An 11,835-nucleotide genomic window follows, 5' to 3' on the forward strand; every position below is an offset into this window, starting at 1 on the left:
AGTCCTGACAAAGACAGTGGTGTGGTTATTTTCGCTCTACCATATCCCAAAGCTGAGATATGGAGACCTCTTCTAGTCCATAAAATGTATAACTGTATATATCAAGATGGGATTCCTATTTCCAGTCAAGCTAGGTAAACACATGAGTAGAGGGTAACCTTTAAGTTTTACGTTTGATGTTAATTTTTTTTTGTGCGATTCTTTTTGGCACCAATCAGGTTCCATACAGGATTCGCTAAAAATAAACAAGCTTGCGTCACCACTTGGATCGCTCCGGTTGCTACGAGAATTGAGAATAGTCTCGTGCAGCTTTTTGGAACCTTCAGCACATGCTAAAAATAAACAGCATGCTCACGTCATCATTTGGAACGCTCCGGTTTCTACAAGAATTAAGAACAGGTTTTGCAGCTTTTTGGAATCTTCAGGATGCGCTAAAAATAAACAGTAGGCTCACGCCACCCTTTTTAACGCTCCGGTTGCTACGAGAATTAAGAATTGGCTCTCGCAGCATTTTGGAATGTTACAGATGTGCTAAAAAAAATAAAGATTAGGCTCACGCCTCTTTTGTAAATGCTCCATGTGCTGAGTGAAGTATAGAATAGGCTTGCACAGCTTTTTGGAACCTTCAGGATTCCAAGGATTATGGAATCAGATTTGTGCCAAATATGAAACGCTCCATGGCTTTAGTGTGTGAGTTCTGAGTTCTGCGTGTGCTCTCTGAGTTTTGTGCACAAGCAGCACGAGTTCTGTGCACGAGCTCTCTGAGTTTTGTACACTGGATCCTTGAGTTTTGCAAGCAGTTTTGGCAAAAAGCTCTCGTGTGGGCGGGTTTTCTCAGGGGTACCTTCCCATTGGCTAATGAGTTTTTGAGTGACAACTCAGTGCCCAAGGCATTTTGGACTACACATGCGTACACCTACTTGCAGCTCAGCAGCGGAGAGACAGGAAAGATTTTAACATTAAAGAGTGAACAACTTTACACACACAAATTCTCTTTGTACTTTACTGTTTTAAAACGATGAAATACCTGCAAACTTCGACAATCAATGCAGATATTGAGGTAATGTTCTGTCTAAAACAAAGCATTAAAGATTTTACTGTGAGTACAAACCTGTTTGTCCCTCATTACCAGATACTGATCTGAGGTAAATGCACACCGAGGTCTGTTTACTCAGGATGAACCAGAATAAATGAGCACTTATTTGTTTATTTGTAAATTATTATTCATGAGTGCTTGAGCCCCTGTTCAGAAACCTATTGTGTACTAACATAGTGGTTCTTCGCTTTTCCATAATCACTGTTAGATGGTTTAAATGCCCAAATTTTATTTTGAAGATCACAGTTTTGAACAAATGGCATATGTGCATTTTGTTACAGGAGGTCTCAGAGAAAAGAGAAACATCACAGACAAGAGTGTTCCTGCTCCTTTAATGAATACAAATTTGCTTAATATCTAGCTCACACATTACTTCCTGGAAAACACCAGATGTAAAGTTTGAACCACAATCTGATTGAATCTCACGAGGCAGCCCACACCGAGAAAAGAACTGAAACAAACACTCAATTATAGTTCTTGCCTTAATGTTTCTCGAGGGTACAGCCTCCGGAAATCTAGTACACACATCCAATATTGTGAACAGATACTTATAACCCTTTTTTGTCTTGTGCAAAGGTCCAACACAATCTATCGTCACTCGCAAAAATGGAGAGTACACAATGGTGCACAAGGCACTTTCTGATTTGGCTTACCGGCTAGCTGACAAGCATGACATGTCCGACAGTAGGAGATTACATCTCGATGCATCTTCGGCCAATAAAAATAACGCAAGACTCTCTCTTGGGCTTTACGAATACCCACATGCCCTGCCATGGGTGCTTCATGTGCCAAGCGCAACACTTTCAACCTAAAACTCTTCAGCAACACAATCTGCTCCACAACACTCCAATCTTCAACAGCAGGATGATAAGGAGGCCTCCACTTCCGCATAAGCACTCCCTGATGCATATAGAAGACCTCTGCCGACTCCTCTGTCTCCTCCCGTGTACCAGCCCCCTTACACAATGAGGCCAACTCAGGGTCCTCCTTGAGCTCCTTGATTAAGGTTTCCCTATTAAACTGAGCTGCATCTGATTAACCTAGTTTTCCAAAGAAGGTATCTCCAAGCTCAAATGCTGCCTCCTCCAGCCCTCTCTGTGGAACCACCCCCTTGGGGCGAGACTGGGCACGGGTAACGACACAGGTTGAAAACACCTCAGGATACTCCCTGGCCAAAGCCTCTGTTTCTGGTACCTCACATGGCATGTGACTAATTAAAGGGGTTACCGAAACTTGAACCCCAGCAAGATCATTCCCCAATAGCATAGAAACTCCAGGGACTGGTAATGATGGCACTACTGCTACATTAACATAGCCATTTACCAAGTTAGAGGTTAGGTACACTTTATGCAATGGCATGGCACCAAACAAACTTCCCACACCCTGAAGCAACACTGAAGAGTCATTGAAACTGGCTAATCACGAACCCCTTGTAACAACAAGGACTGAACTGCACCAGTGTCCCTGAAAATTTTAATTTTGGTTTCTGGCTCCCCAGAACCAATGGACACTGTACAGCAGGAGACAAACCCATCATACAGAGAGGGGGTTATTTCAGACTCAGGATCCACACAACTAATAGTCCTCTCTGAACCAACTACCAATGCCACAGATTTTGAAGAGTCAGTATAAGACCCACGTCTGCACTTCTGCAGAACTGGACAACCTGATTTTATATGGCCAGGTTTTCTACAATAATGGCAGATTATTTCTCCCGAGGGAGTAGAATTTACAGGTTTTTGAAGTTGACTATGAGGTTTAGAGCCAGATGGCCCTTCCCTATGACTTTTAGTCTCTGCTGATTTAACCTCTGTATTAGCCTTTCTCCAACCACTGATCTCTCTTTCACTCTCGACTCCTTATGGGTAAATTCGTAAGTATCTGCCATCATAGCAGCCTTTTTAACTTCAGTCGCCCCATGCTCCTGAATGTACACTTCCTAAAGAACAGGTAGACTATTTTTAAACTGTTCCATAAGAACAAGCTGTTTTAAATCTGCAAAAGTATAAACTTCACATGCTTTCGTTCAAACACTGCCTCCTGCTGCCTAGCTACATCCAAATAGGTTTCCGCTAGCTTACGTCTAAGAGAACGGAATTTGTGCCTGTAAGTTTCTGGCACAACTTCATAGGCATTCTTCACTGCCGTTTTCACCGTGTCATACTCCATGGAGTGTGCAGAATTCAAAGCTGCATAAGCCTCCCGAGCTTTCCCCTACAGGACACTCTGAACCAAAACGGTCCAACAATTCTCCAGCCAAGCTAATTCCGTGGCTATATTCTCAAAGGCATCAAAAAACACATCTACCTCGTCTTCCTGAAATTTTGGCATTAGATGTAGACATTTGGATACATCAAACCGAGTCTCATGTCTGCGCTGTTGTTGACTCTCCATCTGCGAGAGTTTAACCTTCTCCAACTCAATCTTAGCTAACTCCAGCTCCCGCAAACTATCCTTCTCCTTCTCTCGCCTACCCTTCTCTGCTTGTTCCCTAGCCAATCTTGCCTCAATGATGGAGTCACTCAAACCTAGGGACTGAGCAAGGATCTACTATCTTAATTTTATTCAACTCTGAATCTACCTCAATCTCATAATATTCAGCAAGCTGGAGCAACTGAGGCTTCTTTAATTTTATCCAGTCCGTTGTCTGCAGATGGGCTTGGATAAAACTTTCCGGATCAAACTGAGACATTTTTGGGAAAAAATTTAAAAAATACCAAAAGCCCCCCAGCCGAAATGAGGACAGACCAGAGACCCCTAACTCTAAGGCTACTAAAATTCAAACACCAAGAGGTAACCTATATTCCCCTATTGGCCTAAAATCCCTAAGTACCACCAAAGTATGACTACAAAACTAAAAGTACTTGACAATTTTGGCCACCTTACCTCAAGTCCTCTCATAGGACTTCTGAAAGAACACATACAACTCAAGAAGCCCCAAGTAGGCCACAATTTCCAACAGGTATTTTTGAGTCAAATCAACACCACCAAATCAGATTTCCTGAGAACTCAACCAAACATACCCAATTACCAAAGGTCTAGACTGTATACAATCAAGCAACTCTGCAATCCAATACCCACCTTAGCAAACAGCTAACCTCAACAGAGCACAAAACTATCAAGTTACAATCACACAGCCAACAATTAGATCACGAAAATAAGGTGTTGAAATCTATTGTGATGAAATGAGAACTTGGGAGGGTTCACTCTTCTTACCTAAAGATCCTCGAAGAACCCAAGCGCTGACTCCATGGTCGACCAGCCCAAGCATGTAGAGATTATTCAAAAGGGTAGGTAGTAATCTGGAGGTGCAACAGTTTCCAGAGTGCTAGAGAAAAATCAGCGCCAAAACTTCCACCATCTTATATATATCCAAAACGACGCTCCGGTATCTGGCCTCCAAAACCAGAGGTCCTCCCCTTTAAAGGCTCCACTTCAAGATCTCAAGAAAAGTAAGACCCCCCCCCAGTGGCTGGAGTGTGTATTGTGGGAGTCAAGTGTCTATCCCAGTGCACCTAGTTTATAAGAATCTATATTCAACACCATTAACTCTATTGAGAGAAAATCCCAGTTACGAAAATAATCACACCCCTATGTAAGTCAAGGCCTCCTTAATCAACAACATTTTTATTTTGTCAATAAGGTCCATACCACACTTCTGACATATTTCATAAAATATCACCATTTAATATTCTAAACATGTACATAAACAAATGCATACATTTTCAAATGACCTTGCCTTTTCCCCACAGATATCAAATAGAAATCAGAAGAATATCTATTAAACATACCTGAAAACCTGATTTTGGTGGCCTTAAAAGTACACTTACCCTATAATATAGCGTGATTCATATATCAAAGTATATGATCACATTCTAAAGTTGTCATATTGAGAAACAATGATAGAAACATTTTACTTCTCAACCTCAAGTAGACTGTAAGTAATTATTCAAATTTCAAAATTTAACAACCTGGCTATTAGCTCAGACATTACATAATGTGGGTTAAAAGCTAAGTAGAACACTTGCTATTCATCATAATGACACGTTGGCTAGCTGCAGCAAACATTAGAAAAGTAAGCCTAATGCAATAAAAAGTTTTGATGACTTTGTTCACTTGAGATGGCTAAAGAAAAAAACACAAACTTCAAACAAAATGACTGTTACCAACCTGACATGGCGCGCGCTCCTCTGCTCTTTGGGGCTTGAAAACTCCAGAATCCGATAGCTGCTAATCACAACGTATTAGTTGACTGCACAAACTTCTTGTCACACAGCCCACAACACCAACTCACGTTTTTCAGAACAAATTCAAAAAAGCCACACCGAATTTCAGCTGTCTAAAATGCTTCATGAAGGCTGTGGTAAATTCAAAGACTGCCCATTACCACTGCTGCAATGCCCATTATCACAAGTGTCTGTGGTGCTGCATCAGCATTCATCTTCCATCAGTTCAACAATTTTTTTCCCCTCGTGTAAGACACCTCTGTGTTGATATCTTATGTGGAAAAAAAATAAATAAATACACACACACACACATTATATTAATTAATTATATTCTTATTGAAAGATGATACAGTAAACATATTAAAAATATTTCAGTGCAAATTTTCTGGTTCAACTTACAATGAACACTAATTATACAACTTTGCTATAAAAACTTTATCATGGAGGTAGTTTAGACCAGTTCTAAAAAAAATATCACTCAACACTAAACACACCCTTGTATTTACAGAAACTTTGAAAAAGCTAAACTTTTTAAGAAATATAATTCTGTTTAAAAATTTCTACAAAAAACAATAAACAAATTTCTTAAAATTGTGTTATTTGTGTTTGGTAGATTATTTCCTGGTTGTAACAATGCTTCTGGGCAATAAATCTTATACAGTTGGAAAGCCTGTTAAATGATGCCACATTTACCTTTTAAAGAGGCGCAACCCACATTCTCAGCTCTACTGCTCATCCCACAAATGCATGTTCCTTACAAATGTGGCACCGTTTAAAGGGGAAATTAACAGGCTTTCCAACGGTATGAGACATACTGCCAATAAGCATTGTTACAACAACAAAAAAATAATCTACCAAACACAAATTTCCTTACTTTTTATGCCAAGTTCATTTTTATAAGATACTCTTTGCAGTTATTTGACATTATTTCATTTGCATTTTGCCAGTCTTTGCTTTCATTATTGTTTTTATGGATTTTGCTGATAAGGTCTTTTGCTTCTGGAATCTCTCTAGAGTCTGCTTCGTGGTTTGCTTGAGTTTTGACAGAAGTTTCAAGGGTGGGTTGGTCTTAGAAGACTACATTCACCGTGAATCTCCTTTGGTCATCGATTTTGGACTTACAGGTGCTCTGAAATCTCCTCTGGGACCTAGCCATGCCCACCCCACCCCTAAATGGGACAAGCTTTTTTCCCCATACACAGCATCAGGTTAATTATCACTGTTCTGTATTAACCCTGTCATACTACCATAGCTACAGCTTTTTTAGTTAGCTTTCTAGTAACCGCCAACGCGCTGTCTGCCGCTGGGTTCTCTTGCCTGACCCGTGGAAGCTTTTTTCGCAGGACAAATTTGCCCGTTCTTTACCATGACCCTACTAACCTCTGTATTTTTTTGTTCCCTTTGTCTGGTTTTCTTTCTCCTGTCTCTCTCTCATGCTTTGAGATGTCCTGCTGCTCTCCAGGTGTTGCCCTGATCCAGCCCCTGTGTATCCTGTACAAGATCCTGGCCTTGTCTCATCTACACTATCATGCTGTTTTATCTCAGATTAACTCTGCACCTACTTTTAACTCACACAGAATCCCTGATCACCTTCTCCTTCCTCAGACTCATACATCACTAATGTACTACATTTACATTACATCATCTGTCACCATTTCACTTTTACTTCTGTTCTGTTCTCTGTTGTGTCTCCGGTGTCGACCCGAGGAGGATGGGTTCCCCGTATGAGTCTTGGTTCCTTCCAAGGTTTCTTCCTCATGTGCTGAGGGAGATTTTCCTTGCCACTGTTGCCCCTGGCTTGCTCATAGGAGGCTTGGACCCGGATCTCTGTAAAGCTGCTTTGTGACGACTTTTTGTTGTGAAAAGCGCTATATAAATACAATTTGATTTGAATTAAATTTTAGTATTAAATAGCTGTTACAAACATTATAATAAATAGCTGAATGGTCTGAAGATATTGCAGATGCTCATATTTCTTCCCTATGTGTTTTTTCTCCATTCAGTTTACTAGAATTTTAAAAGGCTTATATAAGTGATTTGTGCAAAATATTTATGGTCTTGCTTAATGTAATTATTATACTGTCTAGATAAAGTTTTATACAATTTCTTGTGTTGTCAAATATGCATTTTTTCAACACACTATATATAGCAGGAAGTTAAAAAAACCCCAGAAGTTTAAAAAAGTGCAGGAACATATGTTTGCAATCTGGAATAAATAATACAAAACATAAATTAATTGTTATACTGACACAATTCCCAAAGTTTAAAGTCTGCATATTAAATACCAAACACAATGTTATTTTCAAAACACACACAGTGTATATATATATACATATATATATATATATATATATATATATATATATATATATATATATATATATGCCATAGCAAAACTAGCACTAAATGTTAATCCATATTTACAAGCACAATACTGGAGTTTTCTGTTCTTTTTTAAATGCTGAAGCAGTTACTTTTTGTTCTTGTTTCATCAGAAAATAACTGTCACTCTGTTTAAGGTGGAACAGGAGAAATTTTAACTGGATGCTAGCTAACATTAGCAGACGCTAACATACAAATATACTGTAAAAAACATAATAATAAAATAACAATTAAAATTTAAGCAGTACATTTCTTCGTAGATGTCTTTCAGTAACTGTAAAACATTTATTTAAATTATTTGCAATTTGCTAAGACACATGGAAGACCTTTACATCCTGAGGTAGTGATAGCTTACAACCCGGTCTCACACCTACTCGTGATATAGTCACATATATAGGAGACTGCAATTCATGCTGAAAATATGCGATATGTCATGAATTGTAGATTACTATATCACGAGTAGGTGTGAGACCGGGTTGTAGCTTAACATTACTGGCTGATGTAACTTTGCTAACTGACAAAGCAACACATTTATGATTAAAACCAATATTTAACAAAAAATATATTCATTAAGCACATGTAAAATGTTGTATTCTAATCAAATGATATTTAAAAGAGACCGTAGCAAACTGGCTTCAATGGGAAAGCTCCATGGCTGGCGTTGCCAGCTCCCGCACGAGTTATGCACAGGGGCCATGTCTTCATTAATTCAGACTTATTATCCTGGATTTAAGTCCTTTATAGAGTATTTAATTATTTTTTTATAACGTCTCTTCCTTACACATGTAAACAATCGTACACACAAAAAAACGTGTGTATTTGTATAACTAAAAATGTGAGTCTGTAAACAAGTTTTAGTCCCCACACCGAGATTATATCCATCTACACACAGACAAAGAGAGAGTCCACCAGTTTCGCTACACTACACTTTGTTTGGGTTTTTATGTACGGTTTCTAATTCTATATTTTTGTTGTGATATCAGTTATATTTGAATATGTATTTTGTCTCGTTCACCAGTGATATTTTTCAGTTATTGTAGTTAAAACAGCATTTAACTAATCCATACGGGCCTACTTACATATTCATGATAGGATTTACATCACACACTGTAGCTGACACGAAACATAAATCCTTTGTGAACGTAGTCCCTACGTTTCATCTGAATTATTCATAACATAGTGAGCGAAGCACTGACCTATGGCTACGTTGAGCCCTACGTGCGCAGTGTGAAGACAGCAATATTAGTAAGCTGATCCCCATAGCAACTGGAAGTTTATTTACAATAAAAAACCTCTAGTGTTTAGTACCTTAAAATTTGTAAACATGCATAATATTATATAACTTCATTCATAACATGCTCTAAAGCTTTTCATAATTTTATATCAAACAAACATCACTATTCTCTCACACTATGTGTGACACATACTGAGATTTGACATTGATAAATTATGTGCATTCTTTTAATAGCATACTGCTAAACAATACAGTGTCAATACAAACCCATGGTGAAATTAACTTTCCAGATCCTCCTCTTTCTGTAAACATGTATATGTTAAAATATACATTAAATTACTTATGTTTTATTTAATTATGTGTATCTACTTCTATATATACATTAAGAGAGGATAAATCTCCTTCAAAATGAAATTGAACAAAAAATTCTAAATTATAAAAGGGCTTTTTCAGCAGTTCAGTGGTGGTTGAAATGAGGGGTTTATATATATATATATATATATGTGTGTGTGTGTGTGCGTGCGTGCTTTTAAACGTATTTATATATGTATAATGTTTATACAAAATCTCATAAAAAAACATGGTCAAATCCAACACGCTTAGAGACCAACGGCATTCCATACACCTGGACCCCCATGACTACTGACGAAGAACACTCCCAGCTCTGTTTTCTGACTGTGACTCTGAGCCGAGTGTAGTCAATTCACAAAAAAACATTATAAGAACGCAGTACCAAAGCATGGCCCACTGAATTTACTGCTGAAAAAAGATCTTTTTTAATTCAGATTTTTTTTGTTCAATTTAATTTTGAAGGAGATTTATCCTCTCTTAACATATATAAGTATATACACATAATTAAATAACACATGAGTAAATTAATGTATATTTAAACATAGTATACATGTTTACAGAAAGAGGAGGATCTGGAAAGTTAATTTCACTATGGGTTTGTATTGACACCGTATTGTTTAGCAGTATGCTATTAAAATAATGCACATAATTAATCAATGTGAATGAATTACGCCTCAGTATGTGTCACACACATATGAATAGTGAATAGTGATGTTTGTTTGTTATAAAATTATGGAAAGCTTTAGAGCATGTTATGAATGAAGTTATATAATAATATGCATGTTTACAAATTTTAAGGTACTAAACACCAGTTTTTTTATTGTGAAACATAAACTTCCAGTTGCTATGGGGATCAGCTTACTAATATTGCTGTCTTCACACTGCTCATGTAGGGCTCAACGTAGCCACAGGTCAGTGCTTAGCTCACTATGTTATGAATAATTCAGATGAAACGTAGGGACTACGTTCACAAAGGATTTATGTTTCGTGTCAGCTACAGGGTGTGATGTAAATCCTATCATGAATATGTAAGTACGCCCGGATTTGAGGCCTCCCATTGGCAAAAACCTTAAGAAGCGTGTAAACGTGTCAATTTTGGTCACGTTATCACGACAAAATTTTACGTGTCAACACGCAAATTTTTAATAACGTGTTAACGAGCATGTGTTCACACGTTTAGAGCCCAACGCTGTTCTATAAGAGACCAACGCCATTCCATACACCTGGACCCCCATGACTGCTGACGAAGTGACACTGAGCCTGCTGTGGGCCAGCGCTGTTTTCTGACTCTGACTCTGAGTGTAGTCAATTCACAAAAAAACATTATAAGAACACAGTACCAAAGCATGTCTCAATGTTGCATGTAGGTATTTTAGTATTGAATTCCTCTGTTTTTTTGTTTTTTTTTTCATTTGTTTTAAATTATGCTTCAAAGGAATACATCTACAAATGAGTATGTGCAAGTGTGTAAAGCTCTGATATTTAAGTACCCTTTTCTGAAGGAAAATGAGTAAGATAGGGATATCCAAACTCAGATATTTCTGTAATGGTAATTTTTATATGTCTCTGTTGAAAGAACTTGTCTGCTTGTTTGTCTGTATGTTAATTTCTAATCATCAACAGAACTCACAAACTAAGTGTATGTCAGGTCAGCTCGAGGTCAATGCTTTATTAGAACAAACCACATCTTGTATATCAAACTGAGATGTCTCTAAGTAAACTAAGCTTGCAGAAACATCGAGTGATTATCTTATGGTTATGACGTATAAACTACCTATATAAATATCTCTGTGAAAACATCTTCTTTGTCCACATTCACATAGTACTCTCTGCTATTGTATGTTGACCACCTTAAGGTTAAATAAACTACTTTCTGATTCCAAATGCTCTGTTAGATTTCAATTCTTAATACTTGTCCTTATTTTCTCCATCACAATTTCAAAAAATACATATCAAATTCAAATGTGTACGCAGTACACATTTTAAAATGCTTGTGACAATGATACATGTGTACGTTGAACGTTTTCAAATCTATGCCTTCTTTTTTTGTACAAGACTCTGTATAATCAGTAATGTTGGAATTGAAATGTCCAAAATTGGAATAATCTGAAATATTTAACATGGAAAAGGTTAAGTACTAGCTGCCCGAGTACCATTTTCAAATGACCAATCATATGTTGCATTAACTTAATAAAAAATAAATAAAAACTACACTGACATACTCCCATCTGGCCACAAATGGGAGTATGTGTCCACAATTCCATTTAGACCTAACAGGTGGTGGTGGGGTCTTAGTTCCGAAAGGCCATTTAATCGAGAAAATAGCATTTGCTTACCTCTTCGTAGTACCACACCATCCCAATCCACATATATGATACGCTGCTTGGTGGACCTTATCGGCCTAGCGCGCAGCGGCCCCTAGACGATTTTTTTTGCAGAGCCCGGGGTCGAGTCCTGGGCACACGTGGTGGGAGCTAAAAATCCTCAAAGTTTGGGCCTTTTACCCGCAATTTTGCATCAATCCACCAGGTGGCTCCCGGAACGTC

This window comes from Hoplias malabaricus, chromosome 15 (assembly GCF_029633855.1).
Source record: "Hoplias malabaricus isolate fHopMal1 chromosome 15, fHopMal1.hap1, whole genome shotgun sequence".
NCBI lineage: Eukaryota > Metazoa > Chordata > Actinopteri > Characiformes > Erythrinidae > Hoplias > Hoplias malabaricus.